Below are 20,398 nucleotides of genomic sequence, written 5' to 3' on the forward strand. Positions count from 1 at the left end.
TCATTAATTAAAATCTGTAATTATATGGGTAGATCCTCGAGTAATAATGAATGTAGTCATTATTACATGTTTATTCATCCTTATACCTGTTCCACATTTTTATTGGGACATTCATTATTTTTTGCATTGATTTTTAGGGACTATTGGAGAAAATATCAAAAATTCATTATCATGGATATTGACATATTTCCTAAGCTTGTCATTTGCCTTATACTTTCATATGGTATTTTGCAAATAGTGGAGTTGTAATTTATATGTAGTTGAATATATCAATTACTGTCTGGATAGTTTTTTGTTTGTTTTTATGCTTAGAGACTTCTATCTTGATAATAAATATTCAACAATGTTTTCTTTAACTTGTTAAATTATTTAGAAATTTACATTTAACATTCTGCTGCATCTAAAATATGTATTTGTTTCACCATAAATGCTAGAAGAGTATACTTTTAGTTTGCCAAATTAAAAAAATTTCTTTTTTTGTACCATTTACTGAATAATTTCTCCATTCTTCACTGTTTTTTTTTTTAAATTAGGCTTCAGAAACCAAATACTGTATATACATACTAATATACATACACACACATTCGATTCCATTGTATCAATTTGACTAATGCCATATCAATTTTTCTGTTCTTGAGACACATTATTTAACTTTATACTACATATTTAAATGCAAGTTCATATAGAAAGCTTATTTATACATTTATCTGCTAAAATTAACTTGTATGAATCAATAAAAGAATTGAGGGAGAAATGTCTTTATACGTTTGAGTCAAACAATCCAGAAACATAATGTGATTTCTTCCAGTCTTTTGTCTTTGGGTTAAGATTTATAATTTGTTCTTATGATTCTGTACATTTCTTATTAAATTTAAGGGTAACCTTCAAAATTGAAGATGCTATTATTTTTGTTATTTTTTTGTATTCCCTGTAACTTGATTGGTCAACTTGAACTGCAAGGTAATTTCTGCAGATATCCCTAGCCATTGCATGGCATTGAACGGTGGAGCAATACTGCACACCTTTCAAGATACTGTCTCTGGAATCCAATGTGTCTGAATTTGAAAACATATCACTTGCTGCCTGTGTGAACTTGGGTGAGATAAGTTCTTTTTACCTCTGTTTCCTTGTCTAATACATGGAGTTATTAACAGAAAATGTTTCCTTTGTTTCTGGTGAAATATAAATAAGTTAATAACACTAAAATGTTTATAACAGTGCCAAACAATTGAAAGTGCTCAATTGTAAAATCCCTAATTTTTTTAACATCTTTATTGGAGTATAATCGCTTTACAATGGTGTGTTAGTTTCTGCTTTATAATAAAGTGAATCAGCTATACATATACATATATCCCCATATGTCTTCCCTCTTGCATCTCCCTCCCACCCTCCCTAACTCACCCCTCTAGATGGTCACAAAGCACCAAGCTGATCTCCATGTGCTATATGGCTGCTTCCCACTAACTATCTATTTTACATTTGGTAGTATATATAAGTCCATGCCACTCTATCACTTCGTCCCAGCTTACCCTTCCCCCTCCCCATGTCCTCAAGTCCATTATTTACATCTGCGTCTTTATTCCTGGCCTGCCCCTAGGTTCTTCAGAACCTTTTTTTTTTTTGATTCCATATATATGTGTTAGCATACAGTATTTGTTTTTCTCTTTCTAACTTACTTCACTCTGTAAGTGCTCAACTGTTAAGATGTTAGCTTTATTAGTAGCAGTATATCTTACTGCTGAAATATAATGAAACTATCGTTATAAGTTAGTATGACGAAGAAATGAAGCAGTGATACAGTCAATGTGTTTGGGATGAGTAGAATTAATTAACAAGTCATTGAGACATCAGATACAGTGAGCCATCCAGAATTTTATCACTCCTGTCATGACAAGCAAGAACATCATTTGATTGTGGAGAAAAGATCTATGACTGCTAAAGGAGTATAAACTCTAGTGACAATTAATATTTTAGTAAGGTTAAAAAAGTTTATTCATTAAGATTATAATGACTTTCTCACTATTAATATGTTTCTATGCTATTTTAAAATGTAAATTACATGAGTTCTAAATATCACATCAATTTATTAAAACCAATGTTTTAAGTGTCTTCATAGGTTTTATTTTATTGAAAAATATCATTTGGAGTAATGACACAAACAGCTAAATTTTGAAGTGAAGTAAACTGGCATTTATCATTTTATTCATTAATAATAAAATTATTCAATCCTGGTTCTGGAAGAATAGTGGATTAAGACATTTACACATATTTTAGCTAAAAATGCCTGACTTGCTGAATCAAATATAGCAATTAATATAGTAAATCAACAAAATATCAGGAACAGTTAGAAGCTGCTACTTTGATAGAAATAAAAAATAAAGTTAAAATGTGGTAAGCCCAGGAACTGTTGTTGAAACTGCAGTTTCAAACTGTCATAGCAGAGGTGGTAGAGTGATCATCAGACCATGTTGTATAAGGGCTTGGGTGTTTACATACACAAGCACAGGTTAAAAGACTTTTGGTCAGAACCAAACAGGAAGCAGGACATGAAACTGCATAATCTAGAACCCTTAAAAGATTGTAATATCAAGAAAGGAAGAACCAGAAAATATCTGCCTATTGTTACAGGCAAAAGACAAAAAGTTGTTTCTCCCTGGCTTGTGGGAAAGTGGGTGGGGGGTAGAGGTGTGGGTATCTCCCTTAAGAAACAAAAACTGAGTTTCAGAATCTTTGTGGTTGAAGAATCTCCAGGATGAGGAAACAACATTAAAAGTGGTCCCAGGATGGTATTGTCAGGGGAGCTCTTGGCTGAAGCAAGCACAGAGACTTCAGGAAAAGACAAAATGAGTCCAGAGAAGGATTCAAAAATAATAAATAAATCAAGTCATATCCTTACACATTTAGTAAAACTACAAGACAATAATAAGAAAAAAGTATTAACAAAAAATAAGAAAAAACACCAGATTTTCAACAAAGGAATAATTATTGGGCTTAATTTTAGGAATCTTTACCTCAAATGTAGGCCAAAGAAATAGAATGATATCATCAAAATAACCAGTAAAAATGTGTCAACTTAAATTTCTATATCTCATTTAGTTAACATGTAAGCTCTATATAAGGTAAAAATATTTTTTTAAAAAAATAATGTTTTGTCAGTCATATACCCATAGAAAAGTGAAAATGAATCCAAATGAAAAAGGAATGCTTGAAATGATATTGTGCAAATTACTTGTTAAGTATATGAGTAAATCTGAGCAATCAAAAACTGTAAAAAACAAGTAATCATAATAACTACCAACTCGGGAGTAAATGGAGATAAATAAAATAGGACTGAATTGATTAAAAATAAACGACTCTAACTTTGTTATTCAGAAGGAAGGTAGTAGAGATGGTGATTCAATTAAGAAATTTCCAAAGTCAAAGATAGCTGTGAAAATGTAAATATACTTATTGCAAAAATAAATACACAAAGTTTAATTGCCAAGCAGTAGAGGAAATAATAGAAAATGAAACAAACATTGTAAATTAAATAGGCAAAAAGGGAAATAAGAGAAAATGTATATCAAAGTTCAAAATAAGATGTTAGAAATTCATCTATATAAGTATGTATAATAATACATGCTATTTATAATATATAATCATAATATGTAGCAGTGTATATTAGGCATAATATATACTTGGAGATAAAGAATAGAATAGAGTATAAAATATTGAATATAGAAAACTATATATACAGACATTTTTTGTATATGTGTATATAAACCATTGTATATTTATATGTGTATGCAAATTGGTGACAAAGAGAAGAATTACTTAGATAATTTCTGTGATTCCACAGAAAGATAAAACTGCTCCGAACCTGTATATTGCTAAAATTAAATATCAACATTATAAAACAAACATTTCAACACTGGCAAGTGGAAACTGAAAATTTCACAATCAGATTTGAGTATTTTAATAGATGCCATTCACAACAAATAAAGAAAATTGACAAAACTGAGCAAGAATACAAAATATTTCAGTAACATAATTAACAGATCTGATCTAGAGGACATATGTAGAAACTTGGACTAAAAATTAGGAAAACAATTTTTTAACCATACATGGAATATTTAGAAACATTGACAATGTATTAAAACACAAATGAGGTCTCAGCACAGACTCAATGAATGAGCTTAACAGAATATGATCTTTTATCTCAATGGTATTATTAGAACTCAATAATGAAAAGGTAAGACAACGCTTTACTTTTAGAAATTTTAAAATACAGCCCAAAATAATTTATAGAAGAAAATTCATAAATAATTAGACACATGAATACATATACCATTTCAGTATTTCTAGGATGCAACTAGATTTGTGTATTAGAAAGTAAGGAACACTGAATATTAATGTATATAGTTTAAAAAGTTGCAAAAAGAACAACATGATAAATTGATAGAAAGGCATGGAAGGAGATTAATATGTGAAAATCAAAGCTGTTTTTTTAATAAATGGAATTCAATAGGAAAGTCTCTGGGATGATTGATCAAAAAAGAGGAAGGAAGTTACAAATAATATATAGAATAGTAGAAATTTAAAGTACAAAATAATATTATAAATCAGTTGTATGATACTGAGTTGAAACTAACATAATGTTATATGCCAATTATATCTCAATTCAAAAAAAGAAAAAAAAGCTGAAATCTTAAAAATAGTTGTCACAGAAAAATGCAATTATGTAAATTGACTTGATAGGGAAAAATAAAAACAATAATGACCTTTAAGTATTTATACACATGAACTACACACGATTTTTTAAAAGGATTCTACCAAATTTTCCAGAAATAGGTAATCTACATGATATAAATTGTTCCAAATAATGGAAGAAGAGAGAACTCTTTTACTCATAAGTTAAGAATAATATGAATAACAAAGTCAATTTTCCAGAATAGGTAATCTACATGATATAAATTGTTCCAAATAATGGAAGAAGAGGGAACTCTTTTACTCATAAGTTAAGAATAATATAAATAACAAAGTCAGACAAGTAGAAGAAAAAACTGTATGAGAATAAAACTATAGACCAATTTCAACTATGAATACTGATATCACAAAAACCTAAACATAAATCGTCCTTAAAATAAAACCTCATGTACAAACACACAGATGCCCACCCCTTCTTTTTATAATGAATAATGTGCTGGAAGTTCCAACCAGTGTACAAAGCCAAGAAAAATATAGAGAGACAAAAATCACACTTTCATTATTAACAATTATATTGTCACCTAGAAAACAACTCATGCTATGGGTACATATTTTCTTTATTTTTTTTTTAAAATATATTTATTTACCTATTTATTTGGCTGCGTGAGGTCTTCAGCTTGCAGTACACGGGATCTTTGTTGCAGCATGCGGGATCTTTAGTTGCAGCATGCGGGATCTTTTAGTTGCGGCATGCAGGCTTTTAGTTGTGGCATGTGGGATCTAGTTCCCTGACCAGGGATAGAACCCGGGCTGCCTGCATTGGGAGAGCAGAGTCTGAACTGTTGCACTACCAGGGAGGTCCCTTTTTTTTTCTAATTTAATTTTTATGTTGGAATTTAGTTGACTTACAATGTTGTGTTAGTTTCAGGTGTACAGCAAAGTGATTCAGTTATACATATATACATATCCATTCTTTTTCAGTTTCTTCTCCCATATAGGTTATTACAGAATATTGAATATAGTTCACTGTGTTATACAGTAGGTCCTTGTTGATTATCTATTTTGTATATGGTAGTGTGTATATGTTAATCCCAAACTCCTAATTTATCCCTACCCCCAACCTTTCCCCTTTGGTAACCATAAGTTTGTTTTCAGAAGTCTGTGAGTCTGTTTCTATACTGTAAATAAGTTAATTTGTATCATTTTTTGATTCTACATATAATGATATCATATGATATTTGTCTTTCTCTGACTTACTTCATTTAGTATAATAACGATGTTCAGGAAGTTTGCTGCTTATAAGAAAAATATTACAAAAAGCAAAAATGATCAAATATATTCAAATTGTAGGATCCATACTGTCATGATTCAGGTCTTTGTGTTATAAAAATCCCAAGAAAGAATTGCTGTTTTTTAATCTTTAAGTAAACTGTTATTCATTTAAATATCTTTCTTTATATTTTCTATTATTATTTATGACATTGTTAGTCCTGTTTAGACTGTGATACTCTTGTTTTTCAAACAAAATATTCCATGTTTTTTTTTCCACATCTTTATTGGAGTATAAACGCTTTACAATGTTGTGTTAGTTTCTGCTGTACAACATAGTGAATCAGCTATATGTGTATATATATCCTCATATCCCCTCCCTCGTGAGCCTCCCTCCCACCCTCCCTATCCCATCCTTCTAGGTTGTCACAAAATATCAAGTTGATCTCCCTGTGCTATGCAGCAGCTTCCCACTAGCCATCCATTTTACAACTGTTAGTGTATATATATCAATGCTACTCTCTCACTTCATCCCAGCTTCCCCTCCCCCACCCCATGCCCTCAAGTCCTGCCCTCCCACTAGGTTCATCAGTACCACTTATTAAAATTCCCTATATATGTGTTAGCATACGGTATTTTTCTCTTTCTGACTTACTTCACTCTGTATGACAGATTCTAGGTCCATCCACCTCACTACAAATAACTCAATTTCATTCCTTTTTATGGCTGAGTAATATTCCATTGTATATATGTGCCACATCTTCTTTATCCATTCTTCTGTTGATGGACATTTAGGTTGCTTCCATGTCCTGGCTATTAATAGTACTGCAATGTCATGAAAACTAAAAACTCAAACTAAATTAGAGTGCATATTTTTACAGTAAACCATGAGAATTGACAGCATTTGTTATTGATTCTGTGTTAAATGCATTTACACTGGTAAACTTTGTTAAAATAATGTCATAACTCTATTTACTAAGCATGCCAAGAATAATCTTGAGCTAGGATTTATTTCTTAATTTGGGTTAATCTTAGATTCTTACATTGTTTCCATCTTTAAAATCAATTTGAAAACACTGAAATCTTATCAGTTTCTTTATTAAAGTGTTTTACAAAACACACATAACATAAAATTTACCATATTAACAATTTTTAAGTGTACAGTACAGTTGTGTTAACTATATGCACATCCTTAAACGACAAAATCTTACCAGTTTTAAACACCAATTTTTTGCAGCAGTTGCTAACCTACTGTGTCACAGGTGAGTTTAATTATATTTCAAGTAGAACTTGTCAAGTGGATTCCTAATATTTTTTGTAGATGTAGTCTTCAAGTCTGTTTTTTCCTCTTCAGGGTTAAAGGTTTATGGCTATAATGAAATCACCTTAAGTTCTTCAGTGAATATGCCTCTTTGCTTACATCATTTTTTAAACAGTCTTCTCCATTTGACTGGAGGGCTACTTGACTTTATTTTCCCAGTAAAACTGGTAAACTGCAAAATATATGTATGAAAAATACATTATTTAAAATACCTCATTTAAATATGTCCACAGGCACAATAGTCCCACCAAAGAAATTCATCATATCAGTAATTGATCAATAAAAATTAAAAATATATTCAGAAATACAATTGTAGTGATTATAAAATATAATGTATTTAGGTTAGTGAGACTATTCTCTTCCATAAATAGTTTTATATTAATATTTATACTTTCATATCAGCAATAAAAATTAAAAATAGTATAACATTAAAATTTTTTCTTGCCAGGTCATTTGATGTTCATTGGTTCGTATAAGAGTGACTCTTATACTATGCAAAAATGAGTCTTAATTTTATTATTTAACATATAAAACCCTTCTGAAATACCTCTGTTCTAGGAGATTCTAAAAAGTCCTTGGCCTTTTGGCTACAGATACATGTACTCACAGCTATGAAAACTAAAATCTAAAGTAGTCTCTTAATTTCGATATTTTTGAAGTTGTGGTGAATGCAAAGCAGCTTATGCAATGCAGTTATCTATTCTTATTGGGTTAATGTTTGCTGTTATAACCAGGGCCCACTTCATGTACTATGTAGACAATCTGACTCATATTGTTTGGGTCTGCAGCTTGTTCGACTAGGAAGACAAGATACTGGGCAGTGGAGAGTGCTGAGCTTAAATTCTAGGACTGGATTTGGTATTTCGATTCTGTGTCTTTTGGCAAGTAATTTAAAGTCTGAACCCTAGTTTTATTAAAGTTAACTGTGAATAATAATGTCTACTTTCCAAGACTATTGTATGGGTTAACTAAGATAATGTATGAAGTTATTGTGTGTGTTTGAGATGGGAAGCATGGCTGTAGGAACTCAAATCTCTTTTTTACTGCTTGATTTCCAAAGCAGTGATTGAGAGAAACATTCAGAAGGAAAGAAAATAGTATGTCAGTGCAATATATAAAATATTCCTAGATATATTTTTTAGTTTCCAAGCATGTCTTGACATTGTTATGTTCACAAAGAATTAGATAAACCAAGATACTAGTTGGCAGAGATAATATCTCAATAAAAGTCTTCTTTTTGTTTTTTTTGAACTTTTTTCTCTTTTTTTAAATTTTAAAAATTTTTTATATATCTTTATTGGAGTATAATTGCTTTACAATGTTGTGTTAGTTTCTGCTATACAACAAAGTGAGTCAGATATATCTATACATATACCCCCATATACCCTCCCTCTTGAGCTCCCCTCCCATCCTCCCTCTCCCAGCCCTGTAGGTGGTCACAAAGCACTGAGCTTATCTCCCTGTGCTATGCGGCTGCTTCCCACTATTTTACATTTGGTAGTGTATATATGTCCATTCCACTCTCTCACTTCGTCCCAGCTTACTCTTCCCTCTCCCCGTGTCCTCAAGTCCATTCTCTACGTCTGTGTCTTTATTCCTGCCCTGCCACTAGGTCCATCAGTATCACTTTTCTAAATTCCATATGTACGCATTAGCATACAGTATTTGTTTTTCTCTTTCTGAAAAGTCTTCTAACTTTTAAACAATTCAAATATAAGCAGCTCATGTGGAGTAACTCGAATGTTCATGTCTAATTGTGTATGATCTGTGATATTAAGGTAGAAACGGTTTGAGATCAAAGTAGGGATCTTTGATGGAAATAGGTTGTTAGAGAAAACGGTGTTATAAAATTCCTTTCAATTTTATACTATAGTTTTACTGATGGATTAAATAGCAAAATTATAATTTAAAAATAACTAAAAGATAGCTGGAAGGTTGAGAAAAAATAATTTTCATGGCAGTATAGTCTCACTCCAGATTTTTGGAAAGATATTACCACATTTTGGTTTAAAATTGTTTATTTACCTTTAAGTGATAGCATGCTTCTCAAAAAAATATTGCCTATAGCTTTAACTCATTGCTCCTTTTGCTTTTGAAATTTTTTGTTGAAAGAAAGTTGGCATAAAGGAGAAAGTTACTATTTGTATGGCAATTTTCAGTCTGTAAAGCACATAAAAGTAAGAATGAATTAAGTAAATTTCTGGAGGAAATCATGGGAATGGAATTTTCCTATATTTGATGTGGCAGTGAATGATCTAATTGTGTCCATTAACAATCAGCTGATTAGTATGTTGTCCCTATAATGGCAGAGTCCTAATCAATGGCACATTTAGTGTCAGCATTAGTCAAGTCAGGGAACAAAGAGGAAGCACGTAACTACTTTGATCTTTTCAGGATCAACAGGAATTTAACAGGCTTTAACCCATAATAGTGATATCAGCTGTCTTTCAATTGAATGGACCCTTAAAAATAGGACAGAATCTTTCATTTAAATACATTGTAGTCTTTCAGATGGTTGATAGGCCTTTTATTGTATGCTATATACAAGAAGAAAGCTGAATTTTTTTTTTTTTTTTTTTTTTGCGGTACGCAGGCCTCTCACTGCTGTGGCCTCTCCCTGCTGTGGCCTCTCCCATTGCGGAGCACAGGTCCCGGACGCGCAGGCTCAGCGGCCATGGCTCACGGGCCCAGCCGCTCCGCCGCATGTGGGATCCTCCCGGACCGGGGCTCGAACCCGTATCCCCTGCACCGGCAGGTGGACTCCCAACCACTGCGCCACCAGGGAAGCCCGAAAGCTGATATTTTATTGAAGAAAATAAGATGAAAACTATAGAAGAAAATAGGAAAAAAATTGGAAAAAAATTTAAAAGGGGGAAAAATTTAATTAACTGAATGGAAACAATAGACAAAAAGTCTAAAGTCTCCTTTAGACTCTTTCGGGTGCTCAGAATTTTTATTTTTGAGCTTTTTATTTCAGTATTAACATCTTGTCTATGGAATTCAGTTCACTTTTTATCTCTGAGGAGGACGTCTTTTTTAAAAAATAAATTGTGACTGCATTATAGGGGCACAAATTAATTTTTAGAGGAAAAGGCCAAAGAAAAGAATGTATTTGCTTAAAATGGAACATTATTAGCTGCAGAAAAGCAGCTTGCTTTTAAAAACCAGACCAGTGCAGCAATTGTAAGCTCTATTGATTATTCCTATTTGCAAGAGTGATCATTAGTAAATATTTTGGCCCAGAGATTCAAATTATAGAGATTGGTGCTGAGCAATCGGGCATGATTTACTGTGGAAGGCAACAGGGGATGAGGCTTTCAACAGTGTGGCAGCTGGAAATTGGAAAACCATTACAGTCAAGAAATGCAAAAATGTGACTTGTTTGATAATCATAACTTGCCTACAGCTCCAGACTGTGGTAATGAAGAAAATTCCACATGAAAAGATTATGGCTTCAGTTTTTCAAACAAATATTTTTTTCTGTAAAAGTTTCTATTCACATTCATACATGTGAATACACATATATCTGAGAAATCTCTATATCTACACATACCCATGTGAATAATGTAGCAAATTTAAGTTTTTTTCCATTTCACTGAACAATCATTCTTGTTTATTGTAATAACAAAATCAATTATGTTAGCAATTCAAAATGTGAAATTGAAAATGTCATGTATGAATATCTTTCACAAGTATCCTTCTCTCATCAACAGAAGAAGCATACTACTGTTGCTATTACTAATACAGCTACTACAAATAAAACTAGTAAGAGCCACAAATAGAACACATATTGATCTCTCAGAAGATACAGTATTGCACTATTTCCCATTATATATAAAAATAAAATTTAAAAAGAATTGTGAAAACTGATTGTATACCTAAGCATAGTGATGCTAATTATAATCACTAATGTTCTAATGTTGTATTATTATACGTAGTTTTTACTTTTTGAGATATGGTAACTCTAACAGCATTATAAATAATGTAATACTTATACAACTGAAAGAAAGTAGAAGATATACTTTATAATTGAGCTAAGAACAAGTGATATATTGGTTACATTAGGGAGCAGAAAATGTGGTAACTGATAATTTATGGTCAATTATTTTAAGAGTTAATTGTTTATTTTTCTCCCTGGCTGGCTTATTATTTTGTTCTAGGTTATTTGAGCCTTCATTTTAAGAAAATGGGCCTTAAGATATAATCATACCTATACTAACATTCACTTCTATTTTTTACTTTTCATAATTTTGGTTCACAATTGTTATCCCTAAATACTGTAACACTATTTGTTATTAGTTCAGTACTTTATTTCTAAGAAATTGATGTATATATAGGTTTTAATAGAAAGTCTTAAAGTTTTTCTAAAGACTACTTAGTATATATTTTTGTAATTCTATGCCAGTTTGATTATTTCTTTTCTATGAAGAACAAATTCAATTTTATATGTATTTTTAATTAAAAAACAGAAAGCTATAATCCTCAAAATATTACTCTTTACCATCTTTTCTCTGATAGCAGCCATTGGCTGCTATGTTCTCTGAATCAGCATATACCAACACTACTCATCATTTGGATGGTGGTGTTTCCCTTGTCACCATAGGTAAATGTACCTCTTATTTAATAGATGAATTAATCATTGCTAAACCAGCAACTTATTTTAATCTTTTCTACCCCTCGTATTTTCTTTCGAGTTAAGGAGGTAGGATAGTCTGACGAACACTCTATTAGTATCAGAAAGAGCAAAATATCCACAGATATTCTGAGATAGGATTCCTTCTTTATAATTATTAGATTTAAAGCTTTAGGTACATTCTATATTTAGATTAAATTGTGACTCCTCAAGATGAAAGGATTTGGGGCATTGCAGATGAAATTAAATGCATTTCAAATACATCCTTACTTCTCTTTCTGTACCTTTTCTTATTCTCACGTATTCTGAATGATGCTGAGGATAAACCTGGAACAATGATTAAATAGATGCAAAATAAGGACTCATTGGAAGGATTCCCAGGAAGGTCACAAAATGTAGAGTATGGATGATCCATGAACCTGAACATGGATTTCATGATGGGGAAGGTAGAATGCAGGAAATTCTTGAGTGTTGTGTAGAAGGAAATACAAGAGCAGTAGTCAGAAAAGTATACCTCAGGATACACCCACCTTGTATTTTATTTATTGCCATCTGTTTCCTATTTAGAAAAGAGAGCTATGACAACACAGGTTATAGGTACTTTCGCCATAAGCATCTTTGCCATAGACATCTTTGTTGCATAACTAATGAGCCATTAGGCAGATTTACCATAAAGAGAAAGAACAAAAAAATAAAAGAGGGACATTAATAAAATAAGAAAGGACATAATGAAACATGAAAATGAATGACAAAATTAAAAAGACTTTATTGCAAAATACAAATATTTTAATACATATAGAATAAGTGTAGATTCATGACAATATTTTGCAAATAACTGATTTTACTTTGTGGTTTGTACCTAAGCACTTGTCTTTGAAGTCTTTGGTTCGTAATGTTACACATTTTTTTGCTTGCTGATTCTCCTCCTCAGTTGGCATCACACCTTCTTTCTAATTAAAATTCCTTCCTTCATTAAGAGAGGTATCAGTTTCCAAATACTAGGGTGCATATTTTACTATGGCATTGTGAAAGCCTTCCACACTGTTGTTTGTTCTTAGCATTTTGTCACATGTCCATTGGTAGAGGGTCTAAAGTTCTATAGGAAATAATGTGGGTTCAACTCTGCACCTTCAAGGCCCGCTACCTCTTTCTCTTCCAGTGTAGTGAGTTTCAAAAAAAAAAAAAAAAAAGGACTCCTGGGGCAAATTATCGCCATCTGTCAGCTCCATAAAGCCATCAGTAGCATTGCTGACAATAACCAATTGAAGCCAAACTATCAACCAGTTGTTGTGTCTTTTATGACAAAATTGTCTTGTAGCCAATTAAGTATGTGACAAAAATTGTTTACAGCAAAAATGCTTGCAGCAAAGATGACTGTGGCAAAGATGCTTAAATACTGGACATGACAAAAAAGACATATGTTCTTTTCCTTTCCCTTGCCTTGCTTTCTGACACTTATGGTTATCATCCCAGAATCCCATATCTCTGAAGTCTCTGCAAGAAACCTTGAGGTTTTCATCAGACTCCTATTATAACATTTTATCAGTACAGAACAGCTTGTTTGTTCCTGATTATGTGTCCCGTAAGCCCCAGCTTGTGTAGCTCATACTCACGCAGTGATTTGTACTTAAGGCTGCTGAGGAAATGATGCAAGTGTGTGATTTGGGGACTGGGAAAATGACCCTTCTTTTCAAGCCTGATAATAACCGCAACCCTGAGGTTTAAAGGATTTGTGCTGTAACAACTATAAAGGAAGAGACAGGACTGTTATTTATATTATTTTTATTAAAGGAGCATCCTGGAAACACATGTTAGAAAATATATAATTTCTTAGTTGTGAGAGAAATAAAATTAGTAAGTGTTGAGACTGTCAACTGTGTCTGTTAAGTAAAAAAAGGAATTCCATGATGCACACAGGAAAATCAGCTTCATTTAGTCTTAGATCAATTTCAACAGGATCACAAAATATGTCTTCCATCTGAATCTTTTCTCTTAAGAAAAAGTTTTTCATGTTTTCTAAAGAGAACTAAGGAAACTCAGAAATGTCACTTTATATTTTAAAGGTTGGATGGGGTGTCTGACCTCCAAGTCAGATAGGTTGGCAAAAGGGTGTGGGACTGCTGAAAAGAGTTTTTAGACCCCAGATTTTCAATTGTGAATAGTCTTTGCCTCATTGGATCATTGTATTAAAATGAGAGTATGCTGCATATGTCATTTAGTACGTAGCATGGCACACAAAATGCCTGACTATATGTTTTCTTCTAATTTCCCATAATCTCTCCTCTTCTGCTTCCAAGCCAAATACTTGCAAAACCACATTAAGGAAGATAGGCATTTGCATATAAACAAGAGAACATCTACATATGACTTAAAAATAGTAAAGTTAAGGCAACTTTGTCTGTTTAGGTTTTATCCATTCTCTGACCCCTGTCAATCTTTCCTCTGATTATATACACACACACCACTCAGTTGAAAACTCCATGGCATCATTCTTATCTTCTTAAAATTACTTATTGCACACCCTTCAAATAGTTATTGTAAGGTCATTGAATTGATCCACTCTGGAAGCTACAAGTACCTAGGAACCCATTCATTATGGAGTCGCTTTTATACTATATAGAGCCTAAAGGTTAAGACAGTTTTTTTGGAAGCATGTTTATATCCTAAAAATTTGTTTTCTTTCATTTAAAAGTTATTATTACTTTACTATATATGAAAAAAATAATTTATTAAGGAATTTGGGTCAATAAGTATTGAGACATATAGCTACAGAGGGATAGAAGTAGAGTTAGGGAAAAGGGGAGAGCTTCAGTTATCAGGTTTTGCTAGCTAGAAGAATAAAGTAATTGCCTGAAACTGACACATCATTCTCTTAATTGGATGTGATTTTGATTTGTACATTTTAGTTTGTGTTCAGGAGAGAAGGCACTTTTTTCCCTGAGACTGACAATAGTTCCTATAAACATGGGAGAATGTTAAACACATCCTTTAAATAAATCTTGTGGAGTTGTGATTTTTCATAGAAGAGACTATGCTAGATATTAATTTTTTAAAATAAACTGTATTTAAATAATTATTAAAGAGTGTATATTATACCCATAAAAATAACTCTAAAGAAAACTAAATTAGAAAATAACTTGTTAGATTTAGAGAATTCTTGAAACTATGGCTATGTGCAGAAAATACCTCTGTTTCACTTGGGGCATTTGAGAAGTGGAAGGATCTCCAGATACATTGTGAATGCAGATTTTCTTTTCTCAGTGGGAGATAAGAATAAATTGACTCAACCATGTATAGAGAATTTTTTACATAATATGAATGATAGAGTATTTAGATTGGGTAGCCATTAAGCACTAAAGACGAATGACCAAGGGAATTTGTTAAGTACTCTTTAAATAACTTTTTAAAGTCTTTTCTATTAAATGTATATCCTTCTTAGGAAAGACTATTGAAGAAATTGAATTAAAAAACTTTTTATATGCCCTGAATGGATCAAATACATATCTTTTTGTAATGCCCATGCCCTATTACCACAGATAGAGAAACTGTGTTGCAATTTCAATAGTTTAAGCATACATTAATAGATATTTAATTCATGCACACATAAGCAGATCTACAACAGGGCTATATTAGGGTTGAAATCCCTCACTGAATAAGACTATATATACATTTTCAACAGTGTCATCCCGACCTCAAAACACTGGAAAACTGTGTCTCCCTGTTTTTCGGGTACCTTTAAGAATCCTTTGGTTAATATAAATATACACAAATTGACATTTTTAAAAACATTTTATTGGAGTATAATTGCTTTACAGTGGTGTGTTAGTTTCTGCTTTATAACAAAGTGAATCAGCTATACATATGCATATATCCCCATATCTCCTCCCTGTTGCATTTCCCTCCCTCCCTCCCTACCCGACCCTTCTAGGTGGTCACAAAGCACTGAGCTGATCTCCCTGTGCTATGTGGCTCCTTCCCACTAGCTATAAATGAATACAGTAGGCAACTATCAAGAAAGTGGATTTACTGTCGAAAATTATGTTTCCATTAATGTTTTTACTGTTTTTTTTTTAACTTGGTATTTTGAATCCATCACAATTCAGTTATCAGCATAAGAAATCATTGTTTTGTGGTTGTTCAACTAATAGGCTTACTAAGTTCCTTATTTAATATTTTAAAATGTGTGAATTCACTGACTGGAATGCAGAAGAACCTTGGAATAAGACATAAATATGGCTTACGGGAATCAAGTTCTTGGTCTTTTTCTCTGAGGTTTCCCTAAAATCAATCCTGTGTATGGAACAGGGTTATGGCCTTGGGTTTACTCTTAGCAGCAGAGACTTGTTGAACTCCATCTCTCCTTCCATCTTCCACTCATCTCTCCTCATGCTATACTGAGGGATTTGACATTCATAGACCTAGAAGGTTCATATAGGTGTATTTAACATTAAAACAATTTTCTTTCTAGAAATAGATTTAATGAAATGCCTAACCCTATGCTTCCCAATCCATCTAATTCTCAGCTAAGACATTCAACCTACATACTTGTTGGTGTGCCTGACTGCAATCTTAGTACTCTAATGATTTGTCTGTATGTATTTGATTTAATATCCCTCAGAGGAAATTAATTACATCTCCTTTTAAAAATTGAATAGGGTAAAAAAACAAACAGTCAAATAGATTTCTTGAATCACTATTAATGTATTGCAAGCAATTTGTGTTTTAATGAATACAATTTTACAACTACTAGGAACAGAGAAAGATAATACAGAAATCTGGGCAGTTCTTAAGCAAGGTAGAAGTGTTTAAGGAAAGCTTCTTATATCTGTAGACCTGAAAGGAAACATTGCATGTTAGTAGCTTTATACTTCAGAATTTGATTTTGTATTGATTAAATTCTATATTTACTCCATGGCCATAGAATCATGGCTAATATATAATGTCCTTAACCTTGAAGCAGAAAATAATATAACTAGGCAAAACAGTGCATTAGTTGTCTCTTCTGATGCAGCTTCATATAGAAATGAGTGAATCAATATATTATAAGCCATATTGGTCACTGAGACTGCAGGGCATCATGTGGTATTTCAACAGGGCAGTTTCCATTAATGTCAATGGAAGTTATGCTGTTTAAATTTCAGAATATGATTTAGAAGTATACTTTGCAGAGAGTATATTTTAAGAAGATGCAGTAAACCACACACACACACACATACACACACACATACACAAATGTCAGCTTTGTGTTAGAGTTTAAATTAAACAATTGTGTGACATCTAGTAAACTAATTTTACTTTCTAATTTTTTTAGCTCAAAAACTCAGTGGATTGTGACAATGACTAGTAAACAACACAGAGTAACAGTAGGTAGATACAAATTTGTGCTAAGAACAAATCCTGGTCAAAATCATTATGTAGAAGTAACTGACAACTATCACTACAATGGTATCTACTGTTAACTTGGAGTCCATCTTCACTGTTTCTAGTAGCTTCAGGTTATCAGCCAGTTATGCGACATCTTGGGATCTGTCTCTACTCACACTGAAGCCCTCATTCTCTGCTCATCTACACACATCTGAGCCAGATCATGCACTTTCCTAGAGACATTGGTATCAGAATGCCAAGGTTCAGATCCCAACTCTGACACAATGTAACTCTGTCATATTAAGCAATTTATTTATTCTCTTTGCCCAAATTTTCTTATTTGAAAAAGTGCAATAGTAGTTCCTGCAGTCCAGGCAGAGAATTAAATGAATTAACACATAATGTGGTTAAAATAGTGCCTGGATTTGCTTATTATTAATGTTATACCATTGCTTCTCCTCTCCCTCCTGCTGCTCCTTCTGCCACTATTACTACACAAAGATATGTAGTAATAATGGGTTTAGTCTCTTTGTGAGATGAAGTTTCATCTTTGAAGTAAATTGTGTTTGATATTTCTTATCTATTTTGTTAATGCTAAACTTCAAGTGGATACTGTAGGAGAGAAAGAAATTTTTCTCTACACTTCTAGGTTCTTCTGGCTAGTCTAAAAATTAAATTGACATGAAACAGATTAATAGAAGAAAATCAAACAAAAGTTTAATAACAGGTATACATGTGAGAGACTCAGGATAACTGGGTAACTCACCAAAAAGGCCAAAACTCTACACCTTAAATACCATCTTTAGGTAAAGACAAAAGTGGATGTTGAAGGTAGTGGTTTGGGACTTCAAAGGGGAGGAAGGCAATTGACATGGAGATGGAAAAGAAATTGTTTGGTAAACCAATGTTTGGGGGCCTTGCAGAGGCAATGGGACACAGAGTAGAATCTGAATTCTAGCCCTGCCAAGTGTCCCCCACCACACCTCACCCATATTCTTTGCAGATATCTCTGGTTATAGCTCTGTTCCTGGAATAGGACTTCTATCTAAATTCTTTTAAGAATTTAGGGGAAAGTCAAAGTTTCTCTCTGAGTTTTTTGGGCCCTGATTGTTTTCAGCTCAAAATAATTCACATGCCAAAGAAACATTTTTGCGTGGCAAATTTTACCCCCCTACAATACCAAAATGCTGGATGTGAGGCTACTCCCAATACAGTTAAGCTTAGGAATGATTTTCCAATGCTGATGCCTCAAAATACTTCTGAATATTTCTGTGCAAACCTTTTAACGCCCCCCCAACATATTTCTTGTGATTATGGTTGGAAAAATGTTTAAACCTTCTTAGTTTTATTCACAATAAGATTATCTTTTGTTTGATTGTTATCAGGAACAGACCACCCAATTATTCTGAAACCACTTAGATTAACATGATGTCTAATGTTCTAGTATCCAACAGAGGCAGTTAGTACCTACTGGCTGCTGGGATTTTCTTGTTTACTTTCCAATAATTTAAATGGACATAACATAAATGTATGGTTGTGGAACTCAGAACAAGGAATGATATTGGGCTTGGAAACCCCTCTGAAATATCTCACCTGAGCTGTAGAGACAGAGGTTACTAGATCAGCTGCCTTGACTACAGCTGTCCCCAAATACAGAAAATCTGGTAGCAATGACTGTGTAATTCTCAAATATCCAGCTGCTTCAAGCTTTTGTAAAATAATTGAAGAACATACACACCATCAGTCCTTCCTTTGACTTCTCTCTTTGCCAGAAATGTAGAAGTATCACCTCTGCATAGAACCAAGTTACTTTATTTTTGTGGTTCTTTTTCCCCTGATGGTTATTCTCTTCGTCATTACAACCATGTCCCTAAGTGTTAAAACTGAGGAAATAACACTGTTACTTATTGACTCTTAACACCAGAGAGAGGTGTTACATGTGCAGAGGACATTTCTACTGGTCTGAAAAATATATCTATCATCATTCCAATCCTTTCTACTCTCCATTTACTATCCTAGACACTTTTAAGTCATTGGGGCTCACTTTGCTTATCCAAGGCACTCTGTCCCTTTGATTCCCTGGAATTCTATATAACATTCCCTAATCACCTCAGTGGACAGAACAGTTGAACACGTCCTCATTGGCCTCAATCATGGCTTTGAATGGAGGAGAGGTAAAATCATCTCTTTGCTGATTTCACGGGGCCTTTAGCTTTCCTCCCATGTTCGCCTGTTGCATAGATTTTAATACATTACAGTAAGGGTTTATTCTTTTTATAATGTGGTTATGATACCCAAAATGTAATCATTGGGAACATTTCAGATAAAATTTATTTTCACCTTACACAGGTGAAACACTTGTTTACAAATACTTGTTTGATTTTTTCATTGGATACATGACTGCTTAACACTGAGAAATTGAAATACAGTCATTGTAAGAAAATGAATTTTAGATACATAATTCCTCAGTTAAGCTAACTCAATGCTAAGTATTCAATAGACTCAACCCCTCTATAAAAACGGAATTCATTAAATGAAATGAGTGTCTTTTGCAAAGAATGCTGACACATTAGCAACTGATTACCAAACATATGTAAGTGAGCATACATTCTTTTTTAAACCCATTTCACAGAGAGTAATCTGAAACAGCATTGTTTCCACAACTCAAATTTAGAAAATAATGATGCAAAGCATTTCACTCCTGGATGAGATATCCTTCTCCCAACAGAATACTTAGGAGCCACGTATCATTCAACCAAAGATCCACCGAGCTGTTTTCATGCTTCAAAGAGTTGATACGATTGCATTTCTCCCAAGGTGGGTCACTTATTCTTGTACCATATGATATTGCTTTGGTTTTCCAATGGATGTCATAAAAGAGATTGATTCCTATCCACGGTTATTTTTGCCTTTCTTGCCATATGGAGGGCTGTGTAACAGGAGTATTTCCTTGGTGGCTAGTCTGATCTATTGCTTGTTGCTGGCTCCAGAGGCCTAGAAAACCAAATTGCTGCCGTAGCAAGCACCCTGCTATTACTCAGGCTGTAACTACCTAGACCTAAACTGTACTGCTCCCCAGGTGGCTTTCTTGTGCCTTGCTCTTTCTGCTGGTAGGCCTTTGCTGC

This window comes from Monodon monoceros, unplaced genomic scaffold (genome assembly GCF_005190385.1).
Source record: "Monodon monoceros isolate NGI ecotype Baffin Bay Population unplaced genomic scaffold, NGI_Narwhal_1 Super_Scaffold_21, whole genome shotgun sequence".
NCBI classification, from domain to species: Eukaryota; Metazoa; Chordata; class Mammalia; order Artiodactyla; family Monodontidae; genus Monodon; species Monodon monoceros.